A 22,737-nucleotide genomic window follows, 5' to 3' on the forward strand; every position below is an offset into this window, starting at 1 on the left:
AAGGGAGTACAATAGTGATCTAGGAGTAGATCACTGGACAGCGGTCAAAATTATCCTTAGTGGAATAAGGATATGTTTCTCGATTATGGAAATGACAAAAGGTTCGTCGTAATGGGTTACGTCGATACAAGTTTTGACACTAAATCTAGATGACTCTAAGTCTCGGTCTAGATACATATTGAAAGTGGGAGAAATTAGCTAGAGTAGCTCCGTGCAGAGCATTGTAGACATAGAAATTTGCAAAATACTTACGGATCTGAATGTGACAGACCCGTTGACTAAAATTATCTCACAATCAAAACATGATCACACCTTAGTACTCTTTGGGTGTTAATCACATAGCGATGTGAACTAGATTATTGACTCTGGTAAACCCTTTGAGTGTTGGTCACATAGAGATGTGAACTATGGGTGTTAATCACATGGTGATGTGAATTATTGATGTTAAATCACATGGCGATGTGAACTAGATTATTGACTCTAGTGCAAGTGGGAGACTGAAGGAAATATGCCCTAGAGGCAATAATAAAGTATTATATATTTTCTTATATCATGATAAATGTTTATTATTCATGCTAGAATTGTATTAACCGGAAACATAATACATGTGTGAATACATAGACAAACAAGAGTGTCACTAGTATGCCTCTACTTGACTAGCTCGTTAATCAAAGATGGTTATGTTTCCTAGCCATAGACATAAGTTGTCATTTGATTAACGAGATCACCTCATTAGGAGAATGACGTGATTGACTTGACCCATTCCGTTAGCTTAGCACTCGATCGTTTAGTATGTTGCTATTGCTTTCTTCATGACTTATACATGTTCCTATGACTATGAGATTATGCAACTCCCGTTTACCGGAGGAACACTTTGTGTGCTACCAAACGTCACAACGTAAATGGGTGATTATAAAGATGCTCTACAGGTGTCTCCAAAGGTACTTGTTGGGTTGGCGTATTTCGAGATTAGGATTTGTCACTCCAATTGTAGGAGAGGTATCTCTGGGCCCACTCGGTAATGCACATCACTATAAGCCTTGCAAGCATTGTGACTAATGAGTTAGTTGCGGGATGATGTGTTACGGAACGAGTAAAGAGACTTGCCGGTAACGAGATTGAACTAGGTATCGAGATACCGACGATCAAATCCCGGGCAAGTAACATACCGATGACAAAGGGAACAACGTATGTTGTTATGCGGTCTGACCGATAAAGATCTTCGTAGAATATGTGGGAGCCAATATGGGCATTCAGGTCCCGCTATTGGTTATTGACCGGAGACGTGTCTCGGTCATGTCTACATAGTTCTCAAACCCCACTACAAGGATCCGGGTCTATTGCAACAAAAGCGTTCGTCGCAATAAGTACCCAATCGTCGCAATAGGTACCTATTGCCACGACATGGTGTTCGTTGCCAGCCGTTGCGACAGGACACATGGTAATATGTTATTGCCACACAAAAAATATACGTGGCAAGAAAGTGTGCTATTGCAACAACCATGTTGCAAGTTGCCACATTTTTTCTCGTGGCATCATGCACTTGACGCCACAATTTGGTTTGTGGCAATAGCTTAATGCAACATGTAGCGAAACGTGGCGATTTGGCTGTTTGTGGCAATAGGCATTTGTGGCAATAATCTATACCAACAACTCTTTTTCATGGCGCGTGCTCTTTCGTGGCAATAGTCAACTGTGGCAATACCCTATGGCAGCAACTCTTCGTTTTTGTGGGTATAGTCCTTCCGCCACGAACCCTATGTTCGCGGCAGTAACATATGGCAACGACTCTTCAGACGTGGTAATACTAAAATTGCAGCATACTCATTTTGGTGGTGATAAATAGTTCTCACAACGGACAGACTGTTTGTGATGAGAGGCTGTTGCAACAATATGAATGTTTCATGGCAAAAGGCCTATTTCAGCAAAACTGAATTCAGTGGCAACAAGTAGTTATCTCAACGAACTGACTTTTTGTGGTGATAAGTTATTGCGACTACACGAAGTGTTCCGTCGCCACAGCCTAGTGCTACAAAACAGGTAGGCGTGGCGACTAAGATTTGACGCAACGCTAATTTTTCGTGGTGCCAACATGTTGCAACCAAAAGTAACTTGTGGTGATAGCCTACTGTAAACAGAAAAAAATATACAGGCATTCAATTACATGTGTCAAATAATGCATACATGACGTAGATTCATCAAACATCAAAGTTTGCTTAGCCAATATCCATCACAATAAACTGTAATATAATTTAGCATGCATTCAACATACTGAATGTGTCATCCTAATTAAGAGCGAAGATTAAATTGTCCGTGGTCTAGTGTCCATTCCAGCTAAATCTTTGGATCCTGCTATGAAGAAATCAAAAATTTATTTAGCTCAAGTTAATTTAAAATAGAAAATACTTAGTCAGGAAAATAAAGAAACAACACAATGACTAATTAGCAGAAAGATATAACCACTATCATGACAATTGTATAGTTACTATATTCGTGCATGCATGGGTACCTTCCTGACGAATTGTCATGACCACAACAGATAGCAAGCAAATTCTTGTGCCTGTTGTACTACTCCAGCAGCAGTTAGGTGCTATGCAAAAAGAATTGCATAATTTCACAAAAGAATTTATAGTTCAAACACAAAAGTAATTACCTAAATTAATCAAACAACTAAACTTCTCCGAAACAACTACATGCTGGCGCAAGTTCACAATTTCTAATGGTGAGAAAACTGTTCTATTTCTGGCTTCCTACTGTATGTGCTTCAGCAACAAAGAAAGTACAATAGTGCAAGCAAGTAGATGATTGCACATTATGAAGGCCATTTACGCATCAAATAAAGGTCAACATGAAGACAAACCAAGCTTGTGTACCATTGCTCAAAACATTTGAGAATTCATTGTTGCAACTTGTATGAGCGTATTTGGAGCAATTACATTGTGCCTTGTACCTAGAGTCCCAATAGTACTAGCAGTCTGTAAAAGAGAATTTTGCAAGTTTGGATTCCTATTTTATTTGCCAGTCATTTTCTTAGGCATCTCCAAATAGAAGTGCACTTTTAGCAATGCAAGTAAGCAAATAAATCTGACAAGTTCGCAAGCATATGACTATAATCACCTGATGTGTTTGTGTCTGTTGGGTTCCCATCTGTTGGATCACCAGCAGGATCTTGCGTTGAATTCATCATTGTGCCCTTCTGTACGTAATATCATAATTTAAGTCAATTTCAGAAGAAACGCGATACTTAAAGCAGGCATAAAAAAGTAACCGGAAAAATATCTATTCAAGTCTATACTGAAGCTGTTGTAAGCAAAAATAAGCTAGGCTTCAAAGTAAATGAAATCAAATTGTGTTATAGCGTGCAGAACAAAAACATGCAGAACAGAAGTCTTTTAGCATAGCATATGTCTATAATTTTGATTTAGAAATTAAAAGCTAGGCTTAAAAGATCAAACAGAGCATATATGTGTGTACATCAATAAAATGTAATCAAGTCTATACTGAAGCTGTGAGGCATACACATGACACACATGCAGTAACCTAGCCCGAATGTGGTAAGCAAGCTACCAAGGTTAAATAATCTGAATGTGGTAGTATGCTTCAGTATAGGCACATACGCTTTTAAGAAGTCCAGACAGTGGTTCTGGTATTACCTTGGTAATATTTTACATAGTGAAAAGGAAAACTTGGGACTATTTACACCAAATGTGGGACACTCCAAAATACAAAAAATAAATTAGCCGTGGTCGTGGTCATGGCCGCCATGGCTGTGGTCACCGTGGACGGCATTGACGACAGCAGGTCGACCGTCTCCAAGCCGGCGTGAGTGCCGCCGCCACCGCCGGCGAGGGGGCATGTTGCATCCCCGGGGTTGTTGCAGTGGTGGATCCAAGAATTCAACTTTGGGTGTTAAAAAATCACCCTAACATAAACTTTTTTTTTCCGTTTCAGCCTATGTTTGCTTTTAAAAAATTCATTTGTTATTTTTTTACTAATGGAATCAATTACATCAGGACAGTTCTATGTACAAAGATACATCTCTAAATCCAAACAGAAGCTACACATGAATGCAATTTCAAATTGGAACTTTGGAGGGGATTGGTGAACTCTTGGCTTGCTGAGACTAGTTTATCTGGACTGAAGCTAAGTTGAGTAACTCACGCCGCATACTCTCTGAAGTCTGAACTCAAGCATGTACGCAGTACTTTTGGTCATATACCTACGCTGGATCCGCCCCTGGCCAGAACAAACATAAAAACAAATCATGTCGCCACCGGCCAGATCAAACATTTAGGGATAGGGAGAAAGTGGCAGCTTTGGTGCTGCTACTGTACCTTCGATGCGCAGTTTGGATGGGGATCATGGGCTTCCAGCCGCACCTGTACCCATTGCCCTGGGACCTTGAGAACCTGTACCCATTGTCGACCCCCTCATCCTCCCCGCAGTTTGGCCTCAGGATTTCTCCCATCTCTTGAGAAAACAGAAAATGAAATACAAGATTATATCACAATTGTACAGAAGAAAAAAATATAATCAAATCAGGGGAGGAGATCAAATCAAATCGAAGAGAAAGGATGGGCGAGGGTTGACCTTGAAGCGCAGCCATGTGTGTGCCCACGTGGCTCTCATGGCCTCCATGGACGGATGGTCGATCTGTGATTGGAGGAAGCAGCCTCCCACGTTTACCTCCGTCATGGGATCCTTGACGAAGCCCTCTTCTCAGTCATGGGAGGAAGCTGGATAGGGAGGAAGAGGACGTCTGTCCTGGCCGTGGCAGATCTGACCGCCGCCCGACCCGCATCAACGGTACCGGCGCCGCGTGCACTAGGTTCACCTTCAGGGAAGTCCCCGCCTCTGGGGACGAGGCTGTCGTCGCGGTGGTTGCAGGACGCAGAGCGGCAGATGACCATGGATCGGCAGGTGGCGGCGGCCCTGGATGGGGAGGGGGGATCTGAAAGAGGAGGACGGCGAGATCAGGGGAGTCGTGGCGGACAAAGGGGAAGGAAGAAGCCGGCGAAGATCTACATATGAGTTGACTGCTTGCCGTTGGATCACTGAACAGTAAAGGGTCCGGATTTGCGATCCGTAGGTTGGTTCGCTCAACCAATCACATCGCAAGTTCTCCCTCACAGTGGATTGCCACATCAACACCATCTATCCATGAGGGTCCAAATGGTGTATAAGAACGGACCTAATTGGTCGAACCATGACGGTTATGGTGACGATCCCTCTTTGTCCGTCATGATGGGTCTACCGATTTGGGGTGCCATCCTCGTGTTGCTTATATATGATGGATTTTGTGACGAACCAGATAAATCATCATAAATTATGACAGTTTCCGGCAACATCATCAGAATTCCGTCATGGATTAACACGTTTTTTATAATGGGATGAGTGGTACGGGTTGGAGAGAAGGTGCGGAAGCAGCCGAGGAAGAAGAACCAGCGACTGGTGCGCGTGGGTGCGGGTCGGCGCGTCGCTCGAGGCCGTCTGGGCCACGCTCACCGACTACAAGGGCCTCGTCGGTTTCATCCCGGGCCTCTCTGAGTGCCGCGTCCTCCACCAGGACGCCGCTTTTGCCCGCCTCTAGGCGCTGCTACTGCGTGCGGCACATGGTCAAACACCGCTGCCATGAGGTCTTCACACCAATATATTTGGCATTTCCCAATGAGCAAACCGTACCTAGCCGATCTGACTAGCTAATCGTAACCAGCGCTCCTGGGCTACCAACTCACCGGGGCTTCTAGTGTGAGGACGACGCCGATCCAACATAATCCAATGCCACCACATATATTCGGCATTTTCCAACTAGCTAACCGTAGCTAACTGATCTTACTATCTAACCGTAACTGGCGCTCCCGAGCTACCAACTCACCGGTGCTTCTAGTGCGAGGACAACGCCAATCCAACATAAATCCAAGGAAGACCCGACGGTGTGGACTCGGATGGAGATTCATTTTTAGAGAAAGAGGTACGTTTAGTTGTCTACATAAACCATGTTTGAATTGAATTTGTGCACTCATTGGAAGGTCTTGATAGATAATGCACTTTGACCCCTGTATCCTTGTGTGTAGTTTCAAGATTTGAACTCAGAATTTCGAATCTACTAAATTTGAACAAGCAAGTCTATCGTAACGTTTGAATTTCGCTTTCAATTCTGCAAACAGATTGGAAAACGGTCAAAACTCTCGCATATCCTATTTTAATTATAAAAGTGTTCATCATATATTATTAAATTGTTCAATGCGTATTAAAAAATGTTCATTTTGTATTTAAATTTTGTTCGTCATATATTAAGAAATTGTTCACCTTGCATTATAAAAATGTTCATCGTGTATTACAAAAATGTTCATCATATATTATTAAACTGCTCAACGTATATTATAAAATGTTCATTTTGTATTTATGTTTTGTTCATCATATATTAAAAAACTGTCCAAAGTATACTATTAAATGTTCATTCTGTATATTTTTTTCAGTATTCTTTTTACAAAAAAGTTCATTGTATTTTAAAATTCGGTTCGTAGTATATAATAAAAATGTTGAATGTTTTCCTATAATGTTCGAGGTTGCTAACTCGGATCGCTAGCCTAGCTTTTTTCTTGAAATGGATGGCGCCTAGCTAGAATCCAGCGTGCGCTTCTTTTTTGTTTTTAGAATTTTCGCTCACCGCGTGATAATTGGGCCGGCCCGTGTGCGCGTCACTCACCAAGGACTTACCGAAGCCAGAGACGAAGTAGAAGTGGACATCGTCGTCGTGGCTGCAGTCACCACACGTGGTGTCGGTGTTGTCCTCCTTGAGGCCTCGTTCGGCACTAGAGTATTTACACGTTTTAGAGAGTATTTTACCGGACCGGTATAGAAATCCCCAAAATTCCCCACAGCCCGTTCGGTACCCCGGTATTGGGCCGGCCCATCCCCAAAATTACACAGGGAAAACCCTCAATACCCGTGTGAGAGCAGATGCGAGCCTCCCCTCGCGAAATCCCCCCCCCCCACCGTGACGGCGCCGCACCCTCCACCCTCTGCCCCCTCCGCCGTCACCACTATGAGGAACCGCCGCCACCGATCCGGCAGCAAGATTGCTGGTTCTGGCCGTGGACGGAAAGGATGGATATAGCAGAGGGTCGCGCGCTGGAGTTGAGGTGGTGTGGTGGTCGGGGTCGGATAGGAGGTAGCAGCCGACGTTGCTGCCACGGTGGATCCGGCAGCTAGATCGTCAGATCTAGTCGTGCACAGAAACCCCGAACGGTGTGGGTCGGCCGGGACGTTGCATCGGTGGTGCTTGCCCCGGTACGACCTACGAGCGCCTCAACTAGACAGGGAAGTCGACGATTGGAGAACGAGACTGGAGGAAGGAAGGCACGGGAAGGAGGAGCTGGGTGGAAGAGAAGCCCGCGGCTACGAGTGGTAGTGGAGAAAGAAGAGAGGGATAGAGATTAGGGATTGCGTGCCACCTGTTGGATCTTGGAAAGTCGAACGGTTGGGAGCACGATCTGTGAGCGAGCTAATTCGACCAATCAGAACGCATGGTTTGCCTCATGCAGGATCGCTCCCTGGCTGAGAGCCATAATGGGGTTTCCAGAAGAAAAAAAATAGTCACCTTTGTGAAATAATAATAATAATAATAATAATAATAATAATAACAACAACATACAAAATCCAGTCAAAAAAAGGAATGACTTGCACAAAAATATCTTACATAACCCAATACAGTTTTACATGTGATATATTAAATATATGTTTTTAGGTGTTTCAACAATTTTCTAAATGATATACTAACATTTTAGGTTGGCCTTCCGGCGAGCACGATGGCGGCGGCGGTGGCTGTATCTCTTGGGCGTGTGTGCGGCAAGAGCTATGTCAGCGGGTGACTCAGCCGTGCTCTGTCTCTGGCAGCGGTGATGCCCCGATCTGGACCTGGGGAACTGATCTTGTCGATCTTACCCTCAAGACCTCGCAGTGGCACGGATGGATGGTCGAGCGAAAGCTCTGCGCTTGATCGCCGACGACGGTGACGCCTGTGGGCGTCATTCTCTTTATGAAGACGTTGTCTTGGGGCTTCTCTCCGTGTCTGGTTTCGGGTGAAAACCTTTTGTCCATCTTGGACAAGGAAAATAAAAGAAAAAAAAATGAAAAAAGGGTATGTCGAGTGCTTAGTGTCGGGCACTCGACACACATTTTGTGCAAAGTTTTCATTTGTATTTTTTATCTTATTATTTCCATTCAAAACAAGAAATGTAAGAAAAAAAATTAGAATTGCCATAAAACTTAACAAAAGTATTAGTGCATATGAAAAAATTTGCAACATGTTCTAGAAACCATTCCATTTGGTATAAAATAATTCAAGGCTTTTTTGAAAAATGTTCGTCATGCATTCAGGAAATAGACAATCTGTATTTTACAAAACTGTTCAGCTTATTTTTTGAAAATGTTCAATGTGTGTTAAAAATTCATCATGTACAATTAATCTTACATTTCTATAGACTACGAACATGTGTAACATTTTTAATACATTTCTAGAAAAAATTACAATTCGGCAATAATTTTAAATACATGTTGAACAATGTACAGTAAATTTGGTCCTGAATGAAAATACAGAATATGCAAAATAATTTGTAATACACATGTTGAACTGTTTAAGTGCACGTAAATTTAAAAAAAATCATGTTTACCTCTTCAAGGTACACAATAATGAAAATAGATTAGACATTTGAAATACATAATAATTATTTATTAATAATTACTGTAACTTTTACCCGGAAATAATAATAATTATTCTAACTTTTTATATGAGAAAGTACAAAAAGGGAAATTAAAATTGAACTTATAAAGACAAAACGAGTAGAAAACTGCATGGTTGACTTACAGGTCCGGCCCAATAATATAATGATTATTATTCATAGCATGTAATTGGTGCCGAGTGGCTACCTCCTTCCGTCAATTACACAAAGCAAAAAACTTTCCTTCTTAAACCTGCTTGGTGCTAGAGACAAGCGATAGACAGAATTGATTATATATACGTTTCTAGCTGAAATGTGAACACGAAACAAACATTGGCGAGATTGCTAGCTCGTTCGGTCTACAAATAGGTGGTCTGGGGTTAGAGAATATCAGTTGCAATATCCTGCTCCTTTTTCGCAACTAGAGGATTGTTGCAATATGTTGTATGTATTACCATGGATGCACAAGTTGTCGCAATATGTATTAGTTATTGCAACACAACGAAGGTGAGGCAAAAAATCGCCCTATTACAACCAATACATGTTTTGTTGCAATAAGAAGCCATGTATTTTGCAACAGTATCTATGGCTAGCGCCACATGTCAGAATTGTTGCAATATATGTCTAAATATTGCCACAAAGATTTAATTTGTCGCAATACCTAGTCTTTATTGCAACAAAATGATCAACTCACGCAATGGGACGCAACTGTCGCAATATCACTACCGTATTGCAACGCTGATGCAGCTTGTGGCAATACATGGCTTCTATTGCAACAAAATGAGTGCCTAGCGCGATGAAAGGAATTTGTGGCAATACGTAGATCCTATTACCACGAACTGGAATTTTGTTGTAATATAGAATTTATTGCAACGAAAGATAGCTGTAGCAATAAATTTTGTTGCAATAGACCGGAATCCTTGTAGTGCCCGTAGGGTCCGCACGCTTAAAGTTACGATGACAGTTTTATTATGAGTTTATGTATGTTGATGTACCGAAGGAGTTCGGAGTCCCGGATGAGATCGGGGACATGACGAGGAGTCTCGAAATGGTGGAGACGTAAAGATCGATATATTGGACGACTATATTCGGACTTCGGAAAGGTTCCGAGTGATTCGGGTATTTTTCGGAGTACCGGAGAGTTACGGGAATACGTATTGGGCCTTATTGGGCCATACGGGAAAGAAGGAAAAGGGCCTCAAGGGTGGCCGCACCCCTCCCCTTGGTCTGGTCCGAATTGGACTAGGGAAGGGGGGCGCCCCCTTCCTTCCTTCTCTTTTTCCCTTCCTCTTTTCCTATTCCATATGGGAGGTGGAATCCTACTAGGACTAGGGAGTCCTAGTAGAACTCCACACTTGGTGCGCCTCCTCCTAGGGCCGGCCTCCTCCTCCCTTGCTCCTTTATATACGGGGGCAGGGGGGCACCCCAGAGACAACAATTGATCCTTGAGATCTCTTAGCCGTGTGCGGTGCCCCCCCTCCACCATATTACACCTCGATAATACCGTTGCGGAGCTTAGGCGAAGCCCTGCGTCGGTGGAACATCATCATCGTCACCACGCCGTCGTGCTGACAAAACTCTCCCTCAACACTCGGCTGGATCGGAGTTCGAGGGACGTCATCGAGCTGAACGTGTGTAGAACTCGGAGGTGCCGTACGTTCGGTACTTGATCGGTCGGATCGTGAAGACGTACGACTACATGAACCGCGTTGTGATAACGCTTTCGCTATCGGTCTACGAGGGTACGTGGACAACACTCTCCCCTCTCGTTGCTATGCATCACCATGATCTTGCGTGTGCGTAGAATTTTTTTTGAAATTACTACGTTCCCCAACAGTCACACCACATTGGCCGGCATGTGCCTTATCATCAGGCGAGCTTTGCCGGTTTTGCCCAAAGGATGAGATTAATGTTGATATTGGCAATAATGGTGTGAGTGTTGATGTCTACTTAGTGGAACACCTTGCCACTCTGAGCGACTTTGATCTTCCATGGGACAATGAGCACCACGAAGGGTGTGATAGAACTTGGGAGGCCGACATGTATGAGTCTTCCGATGTCCAAATGTCATCGAAGGGTGTGCTTGAGGGTCTGAAGTCGATAGCGTGCAAGATCCCCCTGTGCAGTGTTGCATGAGTAGAAGAGGTGGTGGTGATCTTTGAGATTGGATATGCACTGCTGGCAGCATGCATTATGCCGCATGGTCTTTGGAGGTGATTTTCCTTTGTGTTTAATTGGTTGAGGCACAGATGGCCAGCAAATCCTGGCATCTTCCTAGTTCACTCACACTTCAAAATGTTTTCGTCCAATAACTAATGTGTTTCCTAACACCTCCCATTCCAAGAAGCATATTGTCTAGTTTATGGGTGAAAGCTTGTGTAATGAAATCTATGAAATGCATGCGGAAAGAATATATGGAGCCAAGGTAGGAGGCAGTGGTACGCTTAAACAATTGTATGTTGGTGGATGCATTAGCTATCCATCTACCACACATTAAGATCATATATTTTGCCAGTTTAAAATAAAGAACTCCAATCTCACTGTAAATGTGCTTCAATCAATGACAAATAATATTTTTTAGATGAATGCGAGAAGAGATGAATGTGAATGAAAGGGACACAAAGGTCAGCTCAATGAGCGAGTTCTTCCACCTCACTACCCCCTCTCTAGTACAGATGTATGCTCCTTCTCCTCTACTGCTTTAGCATACGGTAGCCATTGAGAGTGGCCCACCTACCCAACACAGATAGTATTTGTGCTACATTTCTTGACACCGCACTTTTACAATAGGAATACCAGGTGATTTAAGCATGGATCCAAGAATAAAATTACATTTTTTGAGAATGATGCAAGAAAACAGTAAACAAAAGCCGAGCGAGTTTTTGGTAAAATCAAACTATGATGAATAGTACATCAAGCTATCTATTCCCAGCATCTAGTTTCCCATTGTTTATGTTAACTGTCATGAATGCTAACCATTGCTTCTTCCTAGGCTTGCACAAGTTGGTCAATACATGTGACGGGAGAAAAAAACTACATAGAAACTTCAAGTTGTTACCCTACTAGAAAACACCGCGTCAATGCAATCCTTATGCATGTGTTCATATGCCTCTAGCTCCCATCATGTGTCTGAATCCTCATGATTATCAGTGTCTGTTTCTCTGACGGTTCAAACCCATTCGTTTTAGTGCAAGAGGTACATTGCTAGATACAACAATCTGATCTATATTTAGCTAGGTCGGAAGTTATAATGTGCACTCTGCATAAGGAGGGCCTTTATACTAGGCTAGTCATGCTTACACACAAGGTAAGACGTACGATGAGCACACTATATTAGATGTCCATGGGCATAGAATATATAGTCGAGATCATATTTCTAGTAACAAATAGTTCTCAAGGCGACACTTATCTACGGTTCAAACATTCCACAACTTTGCATCTAGGAAAATAAATTTTAGGAAATATATTCTTGTTTGATGCAGACATAAATGCATAAATGAGTGAATAAATTACTTAGTCTCTTAGTGTTCATAGGCGCATGCGTATGTGAACTACAATATCTTCTATGGAATAAATTTCTCAATACCCATATACGAGCCAAAGCACTGAGAGTGAGCGGATTTATTCTAACACAATGGAGTATAACATACTAGATGAAAATGGATGCAGGAGTATGTGTTAAGCGCGATAATCCGTGCCTCACTATATTTTTCTATCATATGTACTGAACACAAACACATGTGTATCATGTACTGGCGAAAAGTTAGTTGTGTAGGTTGCATAAAAAATGTCGATCACCATGTAGCACAATTTCAACTCATGTCTATAGAAAAAACAAGCTATCAACTACACCGACTTGAGCTTAATCAACATGAGTACCTACCAATCATGGTGGCATTAATGAAGTGCAATCTTTTGGAGCGATTCTGATGTTGCTTTGCTTTCGGAAGGAAGAAATTTTCATGGAGTGATGTGAACCGGTTCAGATAAAATACATGCACGTCCAATTGTGTTTCCAACAGAAGAAGCACAAAAGAACTTAGAAGTGCATTAATTCACTCTGTTCCATGTACTATGCATATAGAATTATTGTTTTCTACCCAATAACCATAGAACAATTGGTCTTCGGTAAATTTTTGTTACTATGTGCTATGCACGTTCAGTTGGTAAATTTTGACAAGGTAAGGAGATGGGAAGAAGAAAATAAAAATATGACATAAAAAAGAGATTGAGGATCAATCTAGTCAGTCAGCTAAGTTGCATTTTGTTGTTTTGCTCTATGTGTAACAAGGTGGAGAGATCTTCCCCAAGGCCTCGATGACATCCTTGAATGTGAACGTGAGAATTTTCCACTGCATCCAGAAGTTCAGGTACCCCATTTTCAAAGCATCTAGTGGAAATTTCCCTTGTAGGACTTGCAAGGCTAGCCTGGGCTCATCATAAAAGGATATACCCCTTTGTTTCACTAGTATGATAGTGCCCCAAACTTTCATGGCAAATATAGGATCCTAGAAAAGGTGTTATATAGTTTCCTCTGAATGCTCACCACAGCACAATAATATATAACTGAGCTTATGGAAGGATTTGCACTTGATCTTATTAGTGTTGATCCTATCACTCACAAGGAGCCATGAAAAAACTCTATATATGAGTTGACTTCCACATTTTCGTAGTTCTCTCAGCAACACATAAGCTCTGTTCGTCCCTTTTAGGAATTTATACATTTTAATGAATGAGCAATGTGGAGAGTTCCACCACCAGCTTCATTTGACTCCTAAAGAGACTTGACGGATTTTTTTAATCATTACAAACAAACTATTATTAACACACATGGAAGAAATAATATCTTTAGATCCCAAAAAAATTATGGAGTTATTCGAGTAGGAATTTAATGGGGGCTTATGGTCTAGACCTCTGGTTACTGAACTGAGATGCAAGTGCAAATTATTCTTTGTTGTTTTATGGTTCTGGTAACCATGTTTTCTAGGAGACTCTACGTAGGAGGAGACCTCTCCCAGATCGCATCTCAGCCCCCGCCTTGCCTCCCCCTCCCCCGCGTGAGACTTGGGCGGCGCCGCATGCCTCCGTCACTTCCCCTCCTTCCCGCCTTCCTAGACCTTCACCGTCGATCGGAGGCCCCGGGGCAAAGCTCTTCGCGGTGGCCGGTGGCGGGGCCCCTTCTCTACGCCGCTCGGTGGATGGCCGATGCGTGGCGGCCTATCCAGGCGGCGGCATCTGGTATGCGCAGGGCTCGGCAGCACAGCAGCGGCGGTGTCCTCGCGGCAGGCAAGCGGCGACGCGGTGACCCTGGGATTGGTGGTGGTGGCCATTTCCTCGGTCAGAGGTGGTCGTCCTCAGACTGGGTGGTCGGATCTCGAGATCCGTCAATTAGTCCCGGCTGCGAGTCGGGGAGACATAGTTGCCTGTGACAACTTAGGGACGGCGGGTGATGGCGTCGTTTTTGCATCGTTACCTTGACGAAGGCATCGTCATGTAACTGCTTTCGACCCACTCGTACTTCTCCTCAGGAAACTCTAGGATCTGGTCTTCCAGAACGAACGATGACGGCACTGCGGTGTCATTTCTCTCTTGGAAGCATCGTTTGTGGAGCAGCGCCGGAAGACAGAGGCAGGAGGTGGAGCGGCTTCATCTTGCATGGAGTTTCGGTGGAGATGTCAAGGCATGCCTAGCCGACAGTTAGTACATTGTGTCATTCATGTTCGGCAGGTGCTACGCACGACAGATCTTCCAGATTCTTCGTGTCTGGATGGACGAGCGCAAGGTGACGCCGTTGGGCGCCCTGGCGGCGTAGACGGGTGGCAGGACTGGCAACGATAATGTGGATCTCTCTCCGGAAGATGGGTTAGCGGTTCGATGATGATGGTGGAGTCTAAAATGTGTGCATGTAGTGGACACTTTAGGTCTGCTGCACCGGGTGTTGGTTCCGATACAATATGTTGATGGATCGGTAACGACACCGGTTTTAGATATGAGGAGTGAGAGCATTCTCCATTATCGAGTTCATAGATGTGAGTGGTAGATTCGGGTGGCTTGATGTATGTTTTTGTCAGACCTTTATTGAATAATTAATAAAGATGATTGTGTGCATCGATTGATGCAGAGGCCGGGGGTTTTGACCTTCTTTTCCAAAAAATGTTTTCTAGCATTGTCAAGTCCAATAGACCAGATATATAAGTTTCTCATTGCATAAGTACTATAAACTAATCTCGGGAAGAGTCCGATACGCATAAATTTTATATTTACTGACTATCCCATGAATGTATTCTCGACACCTAAACTAAAACCTTGCTACGTTGTGAACACGTCTGTCTAAAAGTTGTCCAAGGGACACGGTTAAAATGTTCCAGAATGCCTCTCATTCCAAGCAAGATTACACATATGACACATCAAACTTTTTATAGCTCGCGAGGCACGATTCACACATTCCGGAATGCCTCTCATTCCATGCTATATTTCACATATGATACACGTGTTCCCTCCCTCCCTCTCTCTCTCTCTCTCTCTCTCTCTCTCTCTCTCTCTCTCTCTCTCTCTCTCTCTCTCTCTCGCCTAGTTTTGGTTGCTTGGTTGCAACGAGTCTGATGCGTGTTATGAAAACTAGAAGATTTTGGCTTGAAAACTATTCAGTATGGAGAAAATATATTGATCTAGGGAAGGTGGCAGAGTGTGCCCTTTATATGGGCAGGTTCATGGTTAAACAAGGAATACTTGTAGGTTTATTGGATTTCAGTTAACCCAATAATAAGATCATATCTGCTTGTTCAAACTAAGAAGAAATGAATGATCTTTGTGTTAGGTAAAACTTTTTATATTTCCTGAATTGTATGAGTGACGTAACACAAAAAGTTAATGGGACATTTGGTGCTTGATTTTCATATAGTGCACCTGGGAGAGTGGAGGATGTGCCAACAGACGGAGCAGGAGGGGGCCCGCGATTTCATAGGGGGGTACAGTAGGTCGGTGCTAGCTAGTAGTATGAGTCAGACACCATCAAATAATTTGAGGCATATTGGCATCACATGGTACAAGCATTTAACTTGCCTGATAGAAAGACTTAAAGAACATGTGGGCTACTAGAAGACATGGGATTTGTTGTACGTTAGGCAGAAGTTCTTCCCATTCACAAGCACAACTACTCGGTCTAAAGGGCTGAATTCACACATCAAGATACTGGTTCACCCCAGCGACTCTGTTTCGATATTTTTTGCAGCAGTTTGATTTGTCCGAGGAGTTGATGCCTAATCGCCAGTACACCGCAGGTATGAGACAACAAGGCCGCCACTATGGTGCGGGTGAGTCCATTCGACCTTTCAGAAAGTTGCTATCTCTGATAAAATAAAAGCTGTCTTGGACATACAATTTAGTTGCGGTGCGTGCTTGCAGCCTATCTAGCATGGTTGGTTATTGTTTGATACATTTTTTGTAGTTACAACAATGACAGGCATGCTTCATAATTATACACAAGAGAGGTGTTTGAGAAATTCCAAAAGCTCATTTCTGACTCGACTGGATTTGGTCTACATCAGGTGCAAGTTGATGGTCTCTTGCTTTTGGGCATCGGGATCGTGTTGTTGGCCTACACTATGTCGACATGTTTGCAATCTTGTCCAGCATGACTTGAAACTAATCTATATATTGCCTATGGATGTCAAGGGAAGACAACGTAGGTGCATCTAAAAGCCTCAACATGGTGGTAGAGAACATTGGATACCAACTGGGTGTGTTCCGGTGAACATCTGACCAAAAGAGTTGTGGGCTTGTTGAAGTTGAAGTGAAGGCCATAAGCCATAAAAATTCCTCCAAGATGGATATCCAGGACTTGACATGGAGTTCAAATGTCTTCAAGAAGATCACAATGCCGTCTATGAAAAGTACGATGAGGCGGCAGATATTGGTTGTAGAAAGGGTCCCCTCATGTACAAGGAGGAACCTGTTGGAGCTAACTCTCTCAGCTCCCTGAAACTCTCTCTCCCTCTGCTGCGTCACACAGCTGATAAAAGATGCAAAGAGTTTTGGCCTTGCGCTGTATCACACAGCCACAAGTTTTCTTCTCTATTCTCTTGACAAAAGGAAACATGCTTACACATCTTTAAGTAGACGCACGCACGCACAGCCTGGGCCCCGCATTCGCCCACTAACACCACTAACTAACTGACTAGCCCACGTCCACAACATGTGAGGCTACTCCACTAATGCAGGTACATGCAAACTCCACACCGGCTAACAAATCTTCTACTTGACCGAGTCACTCGGCTCACACACAACTAACTCTACGTCTATGCAGCCCGTTGCATTATCCAGCTTGCATGCAGCGCCGTGCATCTCACACGGCGATGTCCGCTTCCCACGGCACCTCGGCACTCCTCAGTACATGCATCTAGCTGACTACGTTTTCAGACGTACATCTGCTAATGCATTGGCCCTACACAACGCTAACTAATGCTGAAATAAAATGACATGCAGATACATAGTCCATCAAGATTATATCTAACAGAACCACCCAACCAATGGTTGACTCTCATACTGTTATACTTTGTCTATGTGTGTCTTTTAAAAGTTGTTGGATTAGATTCTTGAAAATTGTATGTGAGTGTTGATTCGCCTCAAACAATATTTTCATAATCTTATATCTTGGAATTGACATGTGCATCGTGTGATCTTACTTTTTGCATTTTGAAGGGCCGGTAGTTGCTCGAAATATCACCTTTTCAAGAATCGAAGCTAATTAAAATACACGCCAACCTTTTGTTAGGGCCACCTTTATAAAGCCCACCGCAGGCATGGCTGCGACCTATCCTTGCAAGTAGTCTTCTTACATACCATAACATTCTTTGCCAAGCCTATCGAAGAGGTTAATATCATATATACCCGTCAATATCGTATGTACCCCAAAGTAACTAACTTGATTTTGGATAAATGTGCGCTGGGAATAAGAGGTCTACAGAATAATTGGAAAGATACCGTTCGCCGAGGCTTTCCTCCCCATTGCCTTGCTTGCTACACTATTAGTGAGCGGGGGAACTAGAACTGAGCGGGGAAGCTGAAGTGTACAAAAAGACATCCGCTGTGGAGGCTTGCCTTCAGTGAGCGCCACCTCTTCTACAACTACAGTTTTCGGAGCAGCGGAAAAGCGAGTCGCCAAAGGAGAGCCCTCCTTTGATCTAGGGATGAGAGTGCGCCCATTATCTAGAAAATACTAGTGCGTACTGAGTAGGACACAAGCAACTTGTAAATTAAACACTTGCACTAAAGCATCTTCGTGTTATCTCTCTCTCTCTCTCTCTCTCTCTCTCTCATCTTGCAGTAGACACGCACATCTCTTTGCATCTCTCCATTCCCTCTCATTACACCAGCGAACACATGGTTGCGCGATGATTTTCTCTTACACAGCAACAATGTAATGATTTTTATACAAGGCAATGGCCACGGATAATTGGCAATTGCACCAACTTATGGGTATCGCCACACCTATAAAGCCCAGGCCATGCATGGCAGCCTCCTATCCTTGCGTGCAGTCTTCTTGTGTACCCTCCTATCTACCTTAGTCTCTTTTACCTTGGACTACCAAAGGAGATGAATACCAGACACCCACACTAGCAGTATACTAATTTGGTCTATGGCGTAAATGTGCGATGGGAATGTGAGGCGTGCGGAAAGACATTTCTAGCCGGGTCGTTCCTTTCAATTGTCTCACTTGCTGCAGTATTACTGCGCTCGGAAGAATAGTTGTTCGGAAGGACACTCTCCATGGAGACTTTCCTTGTGGTTGGGGCACGTCTTGTCGAGCTACAGTATCCACGGGAAGCCAAGGGACAACGCTGGTTTCCAGAGGGTGGTCGTTGACCGTGCGGACAAGAGAGTGAATCTTGCCTGGAAAATGCATGCAAAGAATCAGTACCTCTCTGGAAACACCAGCGAGCACACTTGCAAGGCGGTCTGGAGCTAGGCAGGGAATTATCTTCATGATTTTGGTATGTGGCGCATAAGTGTAAGATCTTGTAGACGATCACGTGCGTCTGGCCAAGGAAGCACCAGATCAGGCCGAGCTCGGCGTGGTCTTGAGGAGAGGTAGCAAATGTAATGGTCTGCATAATGACATTGTTAGAGTTGTGTCGAATATAGTGTACAAGGTAAGTTACAGTTGGACTTGTAGTTGTATTGTGTTTAGATAGGATATGGAGCCGTGTCCTATTAGGACATTTGTATCCTAGGTCTCTCATATATAGCGGGGATAGACACACGATGTAACCAATGCCAACATAATAGCACCGGAACGCAGGGGAAGCCGGCGGCATGTGCCGGTGTCCAGGGCGACCGGGTGCGGTATTGTAGCGGTGTCATGGGGAGGAGCGCTCATAGTCATGCCCCGAGGATGTAGCCATATCGTTAACAAATCTTGGTGTCATGCTCGTGTGATTGCTTGATCCTCGGATGATCGACGATATGCCTCGGATTTATACTAACAAGTGGTATCATGAGCAAGGTTCGATTTGAGGTGCGGATGTTGATTTAGAGAAAGGATTGAGTTGAGATGCAGCCGATGCGGCGTGGTTCTTAGCGAAATCGGAAAAGGCCGATACGTAAAAGAGATCAGCTGGATTTAAGCTACAGTCGAAGGATCGCAAGCAACGAAGCTCGGAAGAGGTCAAAGTCGACGGGAGGCATGTAAATCTACGGGAACTTAGAAAGCGTATCGGATCGAACAAAAAGCAATCGAAGCTGGCGGTGGCGTGTGTTCCGGAGGACTCGGCGAGATTGGATCACGTCCAGGTGTAGCGTGCGGCAAGAGGAGTCCCGAGCGTGGGCGTGTGCAGCCAGGTGTGGCCGGTTCAGCAGCAGGTTACAGGCAGCGGCCCAGGGGACCCTTAGGCAGGAGGTGGCCCATACAGCAGTGTCTTCGAGGCACACGTTGGGCTGCTGTGCTACACGAGCAGGGTTGACACAATTTGGGGCTGAAGTCCAGGAGCACAGCGCGAGATTTGTTTTGGTGAAAAAAAGGACGCCGTTCCGCTGCAGTCAAGGGTGTTGCTTTGGTGTTTGTCTTGTCACCGGAGCATTGACTTGATGGCTACCAAATTGGATGGATTAAGTACGTGTGCAAAGGAAGAAAAGAATAGTTCGGGATGGCTAAGGTGGTTTGCTACAGGCAAATAAGAAGGCTCCGGGTGCTATTTTTTTGGAGTTCTTTGCTTTGTATGGGATTGTGTATGGTACGGATGCAGCGACGCGTTGTTTGGCATGATGGCCCAACAGAAATCAAGACAGATGATGTGCGCACAAGGCTCGTGGAGTCTGAAGCATGTCGTGCAGTCGGATAAGTTTGGTTGGGTTGGACTAGGCAGTCTGACGGATCGACGTAAGTCGGTTGGTACAGAAGACGGTGGTGGAATCGGCAACGACGACATAGGTGCGTGATGCTGATAGTGACCGACTTCTGGGGCGTGGAAACACGTGGCACAGGGCCGAGGGCTTGTGTGGCTTCGACAAGACTATGGCGCGGGGTTGATTCAAGGTGATTTACACACGGAGCTTGAAGCCGACGGGACGCGAGGGTGGACTGATCATCTACCATGGAGTCGTGTTGAAGGTGGAGCTGGAGTCTGGAGGACTTCACTCGGTGCTGATTGAGGGGCTACGGCGTAAGTGTACAGAGAGTTGAAGCCTATTCAGTGGGGAAAAAGCGAGTGACACGTAATTCGGACTGGAGCCCGGTGGTCTGATGGAAGCGTGAAACTCGTCATCGGTCGGTGATGACCGGTGGTACTCTGCAGTGGGGGTTGAGTGGTGTGGTTTCACGACCCTTGAGACTCGACCAGGACAGCGGAGGCTCGACGCGGTAATAGCGGCGAGGTGTGCGGTACGCATGGGACATGGAGACGGGCCAGGGCTCTGGTGGTCATACATGTGGTGAGAGAACTGCGAGTTTGACTCGGAATGATTACAAGCAACGGTGAAATGCTTTCAAGTTTCAGACAGACGATCAAGGAAGAGCGGTGATGTTGAGTTCAGGTAACTCTTATGTGTGACACCCAATATGTGAGTTGTTCACTTTCACGCAGGTCAGTGATCAGTATGTGATGGCGTTGGACTGATACTCTGGAAGTTGGCAGTGCAAACTAGAGTAACGTGGAACTTAATTTTGCTCGAGTGTTGACTGTGGTCAAGAAAAGGAGGGACTACAAGTTGCAGGTGGTGTCATATGGAGTCTTTGGAGTAGCAACGATACTCATGGGATAAGCTCAAGTCCAATGTACATGGAAGTTTGACGCATGGACAAATTCAAGGTGGTGGAGTATATTCGCCAAGGTGGAGTTTGTTGGAGTTGTGTCGAATATAGTGTACAAGGTAGGTTACAGTTGGACTTGTAGTTGTATTGTGTTTAGATAGGATATGGAGTCGTAACCTAGTAGGACACTTGTATCCTAGGCCTCTCATATATAGCGGGGGTAGACACACGATGTAACCTATGCCAACATAATAGCACCGGAACGCGGGGGAAGCCGGCGGCATGTGCCGGTGTCCAGGGCGACCGGGTGCGGTATTGTAGCAGTGTCATGGGAAGGGGCGCCCATAGTCATGCCCCGGGATGTAACCATATCGGTGAACCTCGTTAACAAATCTCGGTGTCGTGCTCGTGTGATTGTTTGGTCCTCGGATGATCGATGATATGCCTCGGATTTATTCTAACAGACATCAACGTCGCGACTTCTTTTGACGGCGTACACAGCTGGTGAAGGTGTATTAGACTTAGGGACTGGTGCAAGGTAATAACATGGGATTCTGAAAGTAAAGCACTTGCATAATTACTCCCACAATAAGAGTTAACCCGGAGTATATCGCTGAACAGGAAGGCTATGAAACAGCCAAACTTCCACTAGAGCGCATGGTCGGACGTTAAAGGACTGCAAAACCTACATTTCAATAGTGTGAAATGTTGCACAAATGCAACTCCGGTTCATGCTGACTTGACTGAAGGCTCCTATCCAGCCCTTCCATCCTACAGCAAATGCTAACAAAAAGTTTGATCTAGCTAGCATGGAAGCACTGCCAGTCCCACCACCGAGGCCTTATCCTGCACAAACTCTTAAATTTTCCTTAGATGTAGAAACCATTGATTTTAAACAGCATGATATTGAGATTTTCTACTGTGCCAATCTCAGGTGAATTCATTTATACAGAAAGGCGGTATCGGGATAAAAGTCAATGATGACACATGTCATTAATTATTTCCAGACACGTAAAGGGTTACGACAGGGGGATTCCATGTCTCCTGTGTTGTTTAACATTTGTAGCGGATATGTTGGCAGTACTTATTGGACGGGCTAAAGAGAGTGGCCAAGTAGGAGGACTCATCCCCCACCTTGTAAGGGGGGTGGGGGGGGGGGGAGTGTCTCTGTTCTACAGTACGCGGATGATACTATTAATTTCATGGAACATGATCTTGCCAACGATAAGAATATGAAGCTTGTTTTATGTCTTTCCGAGCAACTGTCTGGACTAAAAATCAACTTCAATAAAAGCGAATTGTTCTACTTTGGGAGAACCAAAGAGGAACAAGACGAATACAGAAATTTGTTCGGGTGTGAAATGGGCTCCTTAACATTTAGCTATCTAGGGATCCCAATTCATCATAGATGTTTAACAAAAAAGGAATGGAAATGTATAGACGATAGATTTGAAAAGAAAAAACTAAGCTGCTGGAAGGGCAAGCTAATGTCGTACGGTGGTCGGCTGATTTTGATAAACTCGGTTTTGACGATTTTGCCGATGCTTCTCTTAACTTTCTTGGAAGTACCGGTAAGGGCACGGAAAAGACTTGACTTCTATAGATCCCGGTTCTTTTGGCAAAGTGATTATGGCAAGAAGAAATACCAATTGGATAGATGGGATATCATCTGTAGACCAAAAGATCAGGGTGGACTAGGAATCAAAAATTTAAAGGTCAAGAATAGATGTCTGCTTAGCAAATGGCTATACAAACTATTTGTTGAGA

General features: G+C 44.3%; 1 long non-coding RNA gene across 1 annotated transcript; it reads right to left on the bottom strand.

Annotated features, from left to right (window-relative positions):
* Positions 1 to 2,133: 2,133 nt before the first annotated feature.
* LOC123080592 (uncharacterized) lies at positions 2,134 to 5,035 on the bottom strand. The gene is made up of 5 exons (XR_006438488.1): positions 4,591 to 5,035; positions 4,335 to 4,470; positions 4,162 to 4,236; positions 3,118 to 3,196; positions 2,134 to 2,349 (listed from the first exon to the last, which is right to left on the bottom strand). It is a non-coding gene; the product is annotated as an uncharacterized lncRNA (long non-coding RNA).
* Between the last annotated feature and the right edge of the window lie 17,702 nt (positions 5,036 to 22,737).

Source organism: Triticum aestivum, chromosome 3D (assembly GCF_018294505.1).
Source record: "Triticum aestivum cultivar Chinese Spring chromosome 3D, IWGSC CS RefSeq v2.1, whole genome shotgun sequence".
Taxonomy (NCBI): domain Eukaryota; kingdom Viridiplantae; phylum Streptophyta; class Magnoliopsida; order Poales; family Poaceae; genus Triticum; species Triticum aestivum.